Source organism: Peromyscus maniculatus, chromosome 17, assembly GCF_049852395.1.
Source record: "Peromyscus maniculatus bairdii isolate BWxNUB_F1_BW_parent chromosome 17, HU_Pman_BW_mat_3.1, whole genome shotgun sequence".
NCBI classification, from domain to species: Eukaryota; Metazoa; Chordata; class Mammalia; order Rodentia; family Cricetidae; genus Peromyscus; species Peromyscus maniculatus.
In genome coordinates this window covers 49,330,745-49,343,856 of record NC_134868.1, presented here as the reverse complement: position 1 = coordinate 49,343,856, position 13,112 = coordinate 49,330,745, and positions in this window count along the sequence as shown.

Here is a 13,112-nt window from a genome sequence, read left to right as displayed (position 1 = left end):
ACTTCGGCATCATCCGGGGAAAGCCTGTTTCCTGGGGCATAACACAGCTCAGCATGCACGAAGGCGCTCCTCAAGGGACCCTGTACCTGATACACTAAATGGGTCTCAAAAAGATTTGTCCTTTTCTGGACTTTCGAGCTCCCTTTCCCTACCACCGCTACCGCCATCATGGCTATCGTTGATTTTTTCTGAAAAAGCCGAGCATCGTGGCACATGATTATAATCCCAGCACTTGGGAGGATTGAGAGTTCCAGGCCTGCCTTGACAAGGATAGAAGGAAGGAGTGGAGGGAGAGGGAAGGAGAGAGGAAGGAAAGAAAGAAGGACGATTTTTCTGAGCCCGGCTTCTCAGTTCCTCCAGCTGTTGGATCTTAGGCTTTGGACAAATTGTTTGATGTGCCTTCCCTGCTGTGTCTTCTAACTTCTGACCCCCTGGACTTACTGGGAGGGGCACCTGGGCTTGCACAAACAGTGGAGGTATCTGACACAGGGCAGACTCTGGGAAATCTTGGGGCAGACTCTAGGAAATCTTGGGGCAGACTCTAGGAAATCTTGGGGCAGACTCTAGGAAATCTTGGGGCAGACTCTGAAGCTCACTTGAGCTTGCGAGCAGGTGACCTTGGAGAATGGATCTGTCTGGTGGACCTTGATTTCCGTGCCCTGCAGATCCTGGCTGAATCAACATCTGGTACTGGCAGAACCTGATCCAGTTGAGATATTGATCATCCTTGGGAAAGGCGGGGGACTTTTCAGAGTGTGTACACTGACATGAAAGCTCCAGCCAGGGTTTCTTTCACACTTCGAGGACCAGCCGGAGTCTCTGCTTGCTCTTCTGCTGTTCGGGGGTGGGGGGGGGGATTTTCTCCTCCTTATAGGAGAGCTGGGGGTGGAGGAAGGAGGTACCATTTGTGGTCTGAGGTCTTCTGACGAACCTCAAGGAAGGTTACACAGACACTGAGTCCGAGCTGTGGCACACAGGTAGACTGTATGGCAAGAAGGAAGCTGGTCTCAGACCTACAGGTTTCCTGAGGATACTCTTGGTGGGTGATATTAACAGCATTTGCTGGGGGGTGCGGTGTGAAGCAGGAAAAACAGTTGGTGAGGTTAGCTAATACAGGAGGTCTCAGATGTGCCTGGGGTCGCTGAGATGGGGCAAATGTGCTTGGATAGAAAACAAGGCTGGATGCTCACGTGAGGATGCCCTCCAGAGAAACCAAACTGGACCCCAGGGGCTAATGTGCTTCTTCTTGGGCCTTGGTAGCTTTGTGGGAAATCTTCATAAGCCTTGCTGAATCCTGCCTCCTATGTAGACATGCTTCAGATATCCAAGTCACTGCATTTTCTGTCTCCTTCTCAGTGCAAGTGACACCTGGATCCCATAGACTTTCCCCAAGGGGACTGCCTTTTGACTCTGCAGAAAACCCAGACACTCTCTCTGTAACAGCCAAGGTGGGCTTTCCCTAGCCTTCCCTCCTGGGACAGGCTCCAGTCCACGTGGGAAAGGTGTTTGGTATGGCAAGTTCTTACAAGATGAATTCCTACAGTCTGAAAACCACATCTGCCAGCACGGTCCCGGGATATGACCCTCAGGGTCTCCCTCTTGGCGTGGTGTCACTATGGCAGGATAACCCTGGGGACACATGTGTCATGCGGAGGAGGCACAGAAGAGTAGAGCAGCGTGAAGGAAGCGTGCCAGGAGGGAGTTCAGAGGCCTGGTTACCTCAGCAGCTGACTCTGTGACCTCAAGCATGCTGTGTGAATCTATGAACCAGTTTCGACGCTCCCATGCACCTCTGTCCAGGTGTGGACCAGGCGGAAGACATTCGGGAGCTTCTTCTTATTTGGAGAGGTCACTAATGGTTCAATGACTACGTGCCCAGGAGCAGTGTAGGAGATCCAAGAGAGCGGACTGGGGTAGTGAAAGGCAGGAGAGAAGAGCGAGGCATGAGTGGGAAAGCGAGCCAGAGAGTGTGAGAGGACACGCAACTTGTACGGACCTTGCACACAGTAGGAACTCATTAGCTATTTGTTGATGGATTGTTGGCCGGAGAAGATTTCTCCCTTATTCGCTTCTGTGTGGTCTGGAAGGGAGATGGAGAATACGATTCCACACGCACCATGGAGCGGACAATGGGGGCACTTATCCAGAAAATGTGAACCCGAGATCTTTTGCAATAACCGCCCAATGTTTAAAATGAAGTAGGATTTTTAAGAAGCTGGGTAATTGGTCCTGAGCCTCACATTATTCCCTATACCCTGGGCTGATGCTGTTCTATCAACCTCTTTGTCAAAAACTAATATTTATTCTTTTTTTTAATTTTATTTATTTATTTATTTTTTTACATTATATAAATATAAAAATATATTTATTTACATTTTACATTATTTACAAAAGTAGTCTACTGTCATTGCCGAAAAGTTCCCAGAGGCAGTGAACATTTTAGGGGACCCTCGCCCAGCATCTTAGGGGACAGTTTTTCTTCTCTTCTCCTTTTTTCCTTTCATCTTTATTTCTGAAAAATTCAAATCACATTATATGGACATATATTTATAGCCCGCTTTCTCCCAACAACATTCCTGAAATCATTCACTCATTCCTTCATTCATTCCACAGTGTTATTTATTGAGGTTTTTTATGCCCAAGAACACTGTGCTATGGGATATAGAAATGGCTCCCCATAATAGCCAGCCCTGGGAAGCATTCATTTTGTGTTGCTGGTGTTGGAAGGTAGACTGTGAGAGAGAAGCAAACCTGTAGTACCTAAGGAAATCAGAAGACCAAGCTGGGAGAGAGTCTTTTCAAAGATACCCTGCTTTCGATGTCAAATCTTTAAGCACTTGGGATGACTTTCTCAGGGCTACTAAAGAAACAGGGAGAAACTCTCAAAAGCAGCCCTACTGATAATGGAGTGTCTAGGGAAGAGTGTGGGTCTGGGAGGGATGGGATGCTTGCTTAGCATGTGTGAATGTCTGAGACCCTGGGTTCCCTGGCTCTGGGAGGCAGGAGAGAACAGAAGAGGAGGAGGGGGGAGGAGGAAAGACCATAAAGAAGGGAAGAAAGAGGGAAAGGAGGGAGGGATGGAGGGGGAGAGGGAGAGAAGGTAGGTGCTAAAAGCCTAGGCCTGTGAGTCCTGGTTTTGTTTATAAGGTGCCAATTGTATCTGCAGCAGAAGAGAAAGACAAGAGACAGAGAGCTGTGTGTGGGAAGGAGACAACACAGCCATGTCTACCCAGTAACCTTCCTGCCTTCAGTTTTGACCTGTGAGCTATAGGAATTCGCTTTCCAAGTTCCACCAGCATAGCTCTGCCTCCCCCAATTCGGGCTTTCAGTTTTCAAGCTGCCCTCAGTTAGGATGGTCAAGGGAACCCCGAATAAACACGCTTTTAACATCAGATGTCAAGGTTTGAAGGGTCTGAGCCTACCCAGTTCCCTCCCAGACTAAGAACCTGAGACTCAAGAGGGTTTGTGAAGACCTTGCCACTGGGCATGTGGTTCCCTACAGCTGAACTCTACCCAGCCCAGTGCCCTTCCATGAGGCAGGTGCCTTTCAGGCTGGCATGTGACAGCATGTTCCCTCCCAGGGGAACATTAGGGTTTTTCCCAGTAAGCCCGGGATAACAAAGTTCACCGGAGCCCACCACTGGGCTTGTGTTAAATACATGTTCCCCCTTTGCCCATTTTTTGAGGGGCAGACCCTCCCCGCCTCTAGACCGCATGTCTCTGCCAATGGGACGCCTAATGGCTGGTGTCCACCTCAAGGGCAGCGTCCAGGAAAGAGCCGGTGCCCTAGTGCCCAGCAGCCAAGACCCAGGGAGGCGCTGCGGATGGACTTTGTCTGGCTAGCTCCCCTCGGCTCAGAGTGGAAGCAAGCCAGTCATTTGGCAAAAATCAGTTCAGCTGTCACCATTGTTCTTAAAGAGGCAGCTCTGAATAGTGGGGCTAATGTATTCTATTATGCATACAGCTCTCACTGGGTGCTGGGGTGAGGACTGCATTCCTCCAGCTCCCTCCCCCAACTCTTGTTCCAGCGCTGCACATACCCCCTCCGGCACTAGAGGGGAGCTGCTCAGCGCCCAAGAGGAGCCCTGAAAACTGTCTGTCGGGGGTGGGGTGGGGTGGGGTGGGGTGGGGGCGGGGTACCCATAAAACCTTGGAGTAAGGACAGAAAGAGGTGTTGGAGTGACTGAAGGCCTAGTAAGAGAGCCAGGGATGCGCATGGTGTGTTCCAGCATGGGATGGAATGAAGGCAGGTGGATGGATGCTGGAGGTAGCTGGCGGCTTTCATGCAATAGGACATATGGTCCCTTGCCTGTGCCCTGGCCTCCTTTACGACTCATTTCTGCAGGGTGAAGTCCCCAGTCCTACAGCTGAGCCCACAAAAGCCTTCTCTGCAGTCCCTACTCATCAGACACATTGCTCTTTTTTTCTAGGGTCAGTCATGCCCAGACCAGGAGAAACATGAAGTGTAGAAGGCAAGAGCGAGGGCCTTTGGGGTGGGGGTCTGGTTTGTCACATAGGCCCTGAAGTATAACAAATGAGGCTCTGGGCGTCCCCACCTCCGTTGTTCAGCTTTGCAAACCCAGGCCTCCATCCAGAACCTTCCTCGGTGGAAAACTAAAGCCAAAGAAGGAAAGAAGGAAGGAGGGTGTGGCTGGCCCATGGGCTCCCCGTCTTTCCTGAGAGGACTCCAGGTTGGAAGCGTGGCTTCCCTGGCCCCAGGGCTGGATGAGCTCATTCCTCAGAGCTTGTTCTTATTTTTTTGCACATCAACAACTACCTGGTTCTTGCCTATTCCCACCCATCCCATTTGTTACCAGTAAACTTGCCCTTAGAGGCACCTGATTCTATCTTACGAAGAGCCAGAGTGAAAACCTGCTTTTCAGGACAGTTCGGCAAACACAGTCATGAAAGGGTGTGCATGTGGATGAGACAGAGGGAGACAGAGAGAGGGAACCCAATATCCCCATCACAGGCACTACCCCCGCCCCACCCTCTATTCCCCCCCCCCCCCCCCCCCCGTCCTGTGATCTCATTTCCTTCTAGTAGGCCCAATTCCTAAAGGTTCGATTCTTTCCCAGTAGAGGCCGATGACCAAGCATTTAACACATAGCATTTGGGGCATCTAAGATCCAAACCATAACAGTGACAGAGTGACCTCCTTGGGCTCAGCTTCCCATCTCTACCTGCCCCTTGCTGTGGCTCTGTGAGTTCTGTTTCCTCTATTGTCTTTGTCAGCATCCCTTCTCCTCACTTGGAGGCATTCTGGGGTTAGGAAATCTCCAGGTTCTATTTTCCCCACAGGACCCGGCTTAAGACCAGGGGCAAATGTGCACAGATGGTCCACACATGCTTGCTGACCACTGACTTCTGGAATCAGGGGAGCAGAGCTTAGAAAGCTCCAGCCACAGCTGAGATGCATCCAGGGAGACAGAAATTAGACTCCCATGTGAAATCTTCATTAATCGTGGGGAGACAGTTTCCATCGGATGGGGATGGAAATTAAACCCAAATTAAAGCTGGGAACTCAGATGAGTTAAATCCATGCAGGATGTAGAACATTTCATTCTTCAGCGAGAACACTTATTCCCCTTCAAGAGGACAAGATAATAGCAATAAAAGCAGCCCTGCAGGATGCCCGTGAGGATTTGCAGGGACTTAAGGAAGAGCCGGTTATCTATTTTCTGGACCCAAATTGTTGTAAACCCCTTCACACCAGAGGAGTTAATGCAGAACTTGGAAAGCACGTGCCAAGGCTGAGTGACTCTGGGAAATTGTTATTTACATAGCTTTAGACTGTGTATTAAGCAATTCGGCGGTCTGGGCACCGTTAAAATTAAAGAACAAAAGGGCTCCATGGACAAATTATAGTTTTCTGGTGGGACACCGTGGCTTTTTCTGTACCACTGTAATTGTTAGAAGGATTGAATGAAAGGCCATTCTTGGACAGAGACAGACACTGAGTGTGATAGGTGTGAACAGGCTAGATGATCGCAGAAGCCTCTTCCTGTTCCTCGCTCCTCTTCCTACCCGGGAGTGTGATTTCATGCCATCCTCTGACTTCTCTGGACTCAAGGAGGCTGGTGGACTCCCTCAGTGCTCAGTCTTCCCTCCGGGAAAGTGGGCCTTCACAGGATTCCCTGCAGGGCTGCAACATGGAGGGATGCATGACAGTGTGAGCTCACAGGCTGACACACGCAGTGACAGGAATAGACTATCACAGCATGTGGTGGATGAGGCAGGGGTGGGAGGTGGGGGGTGGGGTGGGGTGGTGGTCGTTGTAGGGGCACTCCGGCAGAAACCCGGGTGCAGGGGAATGGTTCCTAAGGTGGTGTATCTCTGTCTTAAATACACATGGGATTTATATAGCTCATAGCACTGGACATTCTGATCAAGCAGCCCTGGATGAAGCTGCTGCTGGCGTTGGTCGGGGGACCGTGGTTTACTGAGTGCCAAGAAATAGTAAAAATTCATCTTTCACCCTTTACGTTTCCTAACTGCCTTGAAAAGTCCTGAATTAATGATCTGTGACTTGCAGTTTCCTGAAGTAGAAAAGCCATCGAGTTTGGATTAAGTGTGCCTGGGATAACGTAGTTCTCCACTAAAAAAAGAGTTCGGGGTGGGCGGCTCTAGGTTCCTTAAGTCTCTCGGTTCTACCACCTTGCATGCTGGGGTTCCCATTCCCGCTACCTCCTGCTGCTGCCTCTGAATTTCAGACAGGAGAAAGAGGGCGGAGCCAAGGCTCATGCCCTGGAAGGCTGTCTGTTTTACAATACTTTCCCACCTACCAACTTCTGTTTTCTGGTCACTGGTCAGAACGGAGACCCATAATAAGACCCATTTCAAGAAGGTGGCTTAGGCTGGAGAGATGACTCAGAGGTTAAAAGCACTGGCTGCTCTCCCAAGGGACCTGGCTTCAATTCCCAGCACCCACATGGCAGCTTACAACTGTCTGTAACTCCAATTCCAGGGGATCTGGCACCCTCACACAGACATACGTGCAGGCAAAACCTCAATGTACATAAACAATAAATAAATCTTTTTAAAAAAGAAGGTGGCTTATTCAGGGGCCCAGTGAGATAGTCCACTGGGTACAGGCACTGGCCATCAAGTCCAATGGACCTGAGCTTAATCCCCAGGATCCACACAGCAGAAGGTGAGAATCCATTCCCGCAAAGTGTCTTCTAACCTCCAAAGGAACACTGTGGCACATGCACACACAAACACACACACATGCAACATGTAATAAAAATATGAGGTTTCTGTTCTTAGGAACCTTTCTGTAAGACCTCCAGACAGGTGAGAGAGTTTATCTAATGCTATGAGAGTTGTCCCTCTGGGGAGGTGCCGGAGTCTTAGTCCTGGCTGGGAGCGTAGTCCTGCCTGTGGGGCAGCCCTGAGCTCAGCCAGGAGCCTGAGATCTGAATGTCTGCCTCTGAGTTCTGTGGAGCTGCCTGGTGCTCCCTGGCTTCAGCTGTGTGCAGTCCTCTCGACTGGTGCTGCATTGGGCTTAGATTCCATTCACTATTGCCCTCCGAAGACTCATACAACTCTCGAAACCCCATAGACGCTTGCCTTACACCCTTTCTCTTTCTGCTGGGCATATCCTGAGCTTCCTCTCAGCCTTTTTTATCCAGGAGAGGTCTTCTGGGCCACCTCCACGTCAGCAGGATGTCTACATCGGCTTCTTGGCACCCGCCTGCACTCTCAGACAAAGCTGGCTTGGCTTAGCTGTGGCTGCCCAAGATGTACCCCAGGTCCTGCAGTGTTCACTGGTCATCCTGCTTCCCTCCCATCCCAGACCCAACAGCGAGGCACCTCAATGCTTGCCTGACCTAGGACTTCCCCTCTTTCAGAGCTACGCTTTCCCCTCCTAGACTCTTGAAAACTCGGGTTACTGTGTGGATTCACAGTAACATGTCACTAACTACCAAACACGCTCCGGGTCTCTCTCTCTCTCTCTCTCTCTCTCTCTAGGAACTTAGCAAAGCAGTCAGATTTCGTGCAAAGTCCAGAGGCCTTTGTTGCTGATTCTAGACCGTTCTGCTCTCGAGTGATTTGGGGACTGGGCGACTGGCCAGGATCCCACCACTCCAAATCCGTGTGTCGTCTTCTGTTAGAAATACTGGATTCTCAGCGACTCGGAGGCTTTTGCGGAGGCCCAGATGTGATAACACACATCCAAGAAAACTGGGGAAAAGTAAAAAAAAAAAAAAAAAAAAAAAAAAAAAGGTAGCCTGCTAGGAAATAGGCCTTGCTTTCACCCCGGTGAGTGCTGCTGCTCAAATAGTGGAGGACTGAGGCATTGATCAGTCAGGTGGAGCTGGAACGTACATAGGGTAGAGAAGAGCGCGGTCCTAGTGGACAGTGGAGGATTTTCCAGAGGGAAGAGGATGCTCTCCTCACCTAGCACCTCATCTATATCCCTGTGAGCTTCTGTTCAAACCCTCCATGAGGGTGGCAGACCCCTGCCCACCTACCAGTCAGGGTGAGGTAATTAGCACACGGCCCTGAGGCCTGTGGTCTGGAGCTGATCTGTCCCTTGGCGCAGCTCAGGCAGATTTATGGGCCCCCTGCCTCTTCACCTTCTCTCTGCCACGACCAGAAGGATGACCAGTCCAGTCTCCTTAAGACCCGTGGTGTCCTTGTAATGCCTTGAGCCATGAAGCCACGACCTGGAGCCAGGTGTCACACTGGGGAGCCCCCTTCTGTTGGATCCTGTTCCCCACTCCTATATGCTGCTGCCTGAAGCTCCCAGGACCCTCCCACCCCCGCCCCCACACCCCTTCTGTGTGCCAGCTCCTGTTGTCTATGATGCTGCCTTGGGGTCTGTGTGCCAAGAGCTCAGGCATGATTTCTTTCCAGGAAGTTCTTATCTTTGCCCAGAACCAGCTGCTATACTCATGACCCGCCTCTTCCCTGGGGTAGACATTGGCAATGGGGGTAAAATTGCTGCACACAGGGCAGACTCTGGGGAGGGAAGAGGGCCTGTACAGACAGCTTCTACTCCACGGTCTTCCTATCAGGCACCAACAACCGGTCGCTGTAGGATTCAGACTTGGGAGACATTTCTTTCCTGGAAATGGAGGGAACCACGCCATCTGCTTATACTTACTGCCTTGGTTCTCAGAAATCTTAGGGCAAAATCAGTCCTTGAAGGCAGAGTTCCTCCAAGTCCATGCCTTCTACCACCTTTGTGTGGATACCAGGATGAAGGGCCTGAACATTCATGTATACCCCTGGTGCAGTGCCAGGGGCTGGGTAGTGCGTGCTGGCAAGACTTACCAAGGTCCATAAGCTCACAGACACCCAGCAAATCCTCGGAAAGTAGCAGTTATACATTGTAGACATGAGAGCTGCCGTGAGATGTATGGGTGCCCTGGGTGCCAAGGAGAGGGGGAAGGGGAAGGAGTGGGGCAGGGGAGGGAAGAGATTAATCTGACTAGGAATGGAAGAGGGAAGTGATGGAGAGAGGATCAGGTATAGGAACCTAGAGGAAGCATCACTGGAAAGAGGAATAGGTGGAGCTGCCAAGAAAAGATACAGGAGCCGGGCGGTGGTGGTGCACGCCTTTAAGCCCAGCACTTGGGAGGCAGAGGCAGGTGGAGCTCTGTGAGTTCGAGGCCAGGCTGGGCTACAGAGTGAGTTCCAGGACAGGCACAAAGCTACACAGAGAAACCCTACCTCAAACCCCCCCCCCCACTTCAAAAAAAAAAAAAAAGAAAGAAAGAAAAAGGAAAGATACAGGACACCCAGTAAAATCTGGATTTTAGATAAACAACAAATACATGTTTTAAAACAAAAGTATACCTCCAAATATTGCATGAGGCTTTTTTTTTTAAATCTTTGGGTGGTCCACCACCCAGTTTCCAAATAAATACACTTTAACTCTTATTCTTACTTATGAATGCCCGACCTTGGCTTGGCTTATTTCTAGTCAGCTTTTTAAAACTTAAATTATCCCATCTATCTTTTGCCTCTGTGCTGTGGGATGTCCTGTATGTTGTGAATAAATAAAACTCTGATTGGCCAGTAGCCAGGCAGGAAGGATAGGGTAGGCAGGACAAGGAGAAGAAGAATTCAGGGAGGTGGAAGGTTGAGAGAGAGAGAGAGAGAGAGAGAGAGAGAGAGAGAGAGAGAGAGAGAGAGAGAGAGAGAGATGCAGCTGCCGCCATGACAAGAGAGATGTAAGGTACCGGTAAGCCACGAACCATGTGGCAACTTATAGACTAATAGAAATGGGTTAATTTAAGATAGAAGAACTAGATAACAAAAAGCCTGCTGCAGTCATACAGTTTGTAAGCAATATAAGTCTCTGTGTGTTTACTTGGTTGGGTCTGAGTGGGTGTGGGACTGGTGGGTGAGAGAGATTTGTCCTGACCGTGGGCCAGTCAAGACCAGAAAAACTCTAGCTACACCTCTGGGCTTTTATCTTTCTCTATTTCTGTATACATTTCTTTACTTCTTTCTCTGGGGCTTGCTGTGTAGCTGGGTGGCTGGGTGACTGGGTGGCTGGATGGCTGGCCCCTGGAATCCTCCTCCTTCCTCTCTCATTCCTTGATCTCCTTTTTTTCTGTCTTTTTCTCCTTCTGTTTATTTTCTTTGACTGCTAGCCATGCTTATCCTTTCTCCTGCCTTGCTATTGGCTGTTCTGCTCTTTACTAGACCAATCAGGTGTTTTAGACAGGCACAGTAACACAGCTTCACAGAGTTAAACAAATGCAACATCTTTGCATCATTAAACAAATGTTCCATGGCATAAATAAATGCAACACATCTTAAAATGATATTCTACAACAAGGCATACTTACACTACCAATTACTCGTCATTTAGCTAAACTTCAAACCTGACTGGGCATCCTGTTTCTATTTGTAAGTCTGGGGACCACAGTGGATAATTCAAATGCCAACAACAAACAGAAGAGGTGGGGGGGGGCAGAGGGTGGCAGGAAGTGAAGCCAGGGCAGCACTTTGAAGGGCAGATGGTGGTGTCTTAATGCAGCTGGACTTCACCCTGGAGGCTGTCCAAGGGGCACTGATGGTTTAAATCATAGACATAGTCCACAATTTTTACAAATTCATGTCAAATTGTGCTATTTAACTCTAGCTCTTTCTTGAAGATAATACTTTAGTCTACAATTCATATATTTATAAACAAATTACAATATTCAGCAATGAATAAATGTTTTAGTTCAACTTGACAAAGACTCCTCTGGAGAGTGGGGAAGTGTCTCTCCAAGCAGAGAGGCAGGGACAGTGCCCACAGCCTCTCCCTCCAGGGAATGGCTGATGTTGTCTTCCCACGACCACTGTGGGGGCGAGGTAGAAACCAGTGCTACCCAGCCGCCTGAGATGTAATTACGGGGAGTCAAGTTCCCCTACAGGGAAGGGAGAGCATTCTAGTGGACTCCACCCACAGGGTAACTGTGTCCCAAAGAAAGAAGGAGGCCTGATGGTGGCAGCGGAGATGCCCAGCTACCCCAGCTAAGAACCTTGCCAAGGGATGTATACATGGGGGTTGTGTTTGTCCCTGACACCCTCTTCCCCCGTCTCGTCCCCCTCTTAGGCCCACGGAAACCCTTCTTTGCAGTAAATCCCCTTTCGGCTTCATTGTCTTCGTCTGTGTGTGACTCACTCCACTGCATCCCGTGAGAGCTGCTCGGGTGCGCAGCTGTGGGAAGTTATTTACCGGAGCCCTTACAAGTGGCTACAACCCTGAAGGACACTATACCTCTACTTTAGCAACCATTAGCTGCCAATAGACCCTCTCGGGGGAGTAGGAGCTCAAGGGCCCCTCCACCACCTGCGATGAAACGTTGATGGGCCCCGTCTTATGCGGTTCACCACAGCCACAGTGAGTTCGTGAGAGCACTGGGTATGCCATGTCGCGAAGATGCCCCTTTTGCTGTACGTCTTCTCCATCCTTCATCTCATCCTCTTCCGAGATGCCCTCTGAGCCTTAGAGGAAGTCGTACATCTGTCCCATTCAGGGCCAGGCTGAATAGTCATGCACTCTCCACATTTTGACCAGTTGTGTGTCTCTGCACCAACTGTCACCTGCTGCCTAGGACGTGTCTCTGATGGAAGCTGAGAACAGCATGAAGCTATGGTCATAAACACGAGTACTGGGGAGACAATTTGGCATCGTGACCATTTAGCAAAATAACAGCAATAGGTTCCCTTTTAGGGCCTTGGACCCCTCTGTTAAGGGACTATTCATTCTATTGCCACTAATCTCATAATTCTTTGGTTTTATTTTGACTCTTTAAAACTTTTCTTAAGGTATAAATATTACCTCAAATTTTATAATATATATATTAAACTTTTTGTCATGATTTTAATGGTCATATAGAGTACTAACTAACTGCAGAAAAAGGCTTCATCTAGCTTCCTGTACTTGATTTCAGGTTTGAGTCTCTATCAGGTAACTAGGAATTAAGTTTTTGTGCTCTGGATGTACTTAACAAATTGTGGTCCTTTAACCTCTTTGAGATCTGCTGCATATGATATTTAAAATGTTGATGTTTTCTGCAGTAAATGGTGACTATTTCTAACAACAACATTTGAAGTCTCCAAAAGGAGGATGAGGCCCCACAATGATGAATCCACCTGGATTGTGGTAATACCATTAAACTGACAAACACTACCCAAAGATTGACTTTGGACTACCAACTGTTCAGAACAATTTTGCGATGGCTAGCTGAGATGGTCCAGCCTCACAGACTACTCTAGCCAGGACTTGAGATAAGCCCTGCACTCTCCTATTACACAGAGACTGGACAACAAAAGATATAGCTAGCTCTCCCAGGATTTGACAATTATCCCAATTTTTTCAGTGTCCCCTAAAGATGCCATCACCCCCAGACAACAGGAAGTAATCTTAAGAACACAACACTCACATTCCCAAGAGGTATAGTAGGAGTTTTTGGTCATTCAGTGGATTATGGATATTTGTCATTGTTTAGGGGATTTGGTTACAAGTTGTAATTGGTTAATGGTCAAGGAAAAAAAGCTGAACAAAGGGGATTAGATTCAGGGATCTTGTTATGAAAAGAAAAAGGGGGATATAGAAATGATAGGATAAAAGGGTAGATTTTTGAATCTACTTTTAAACC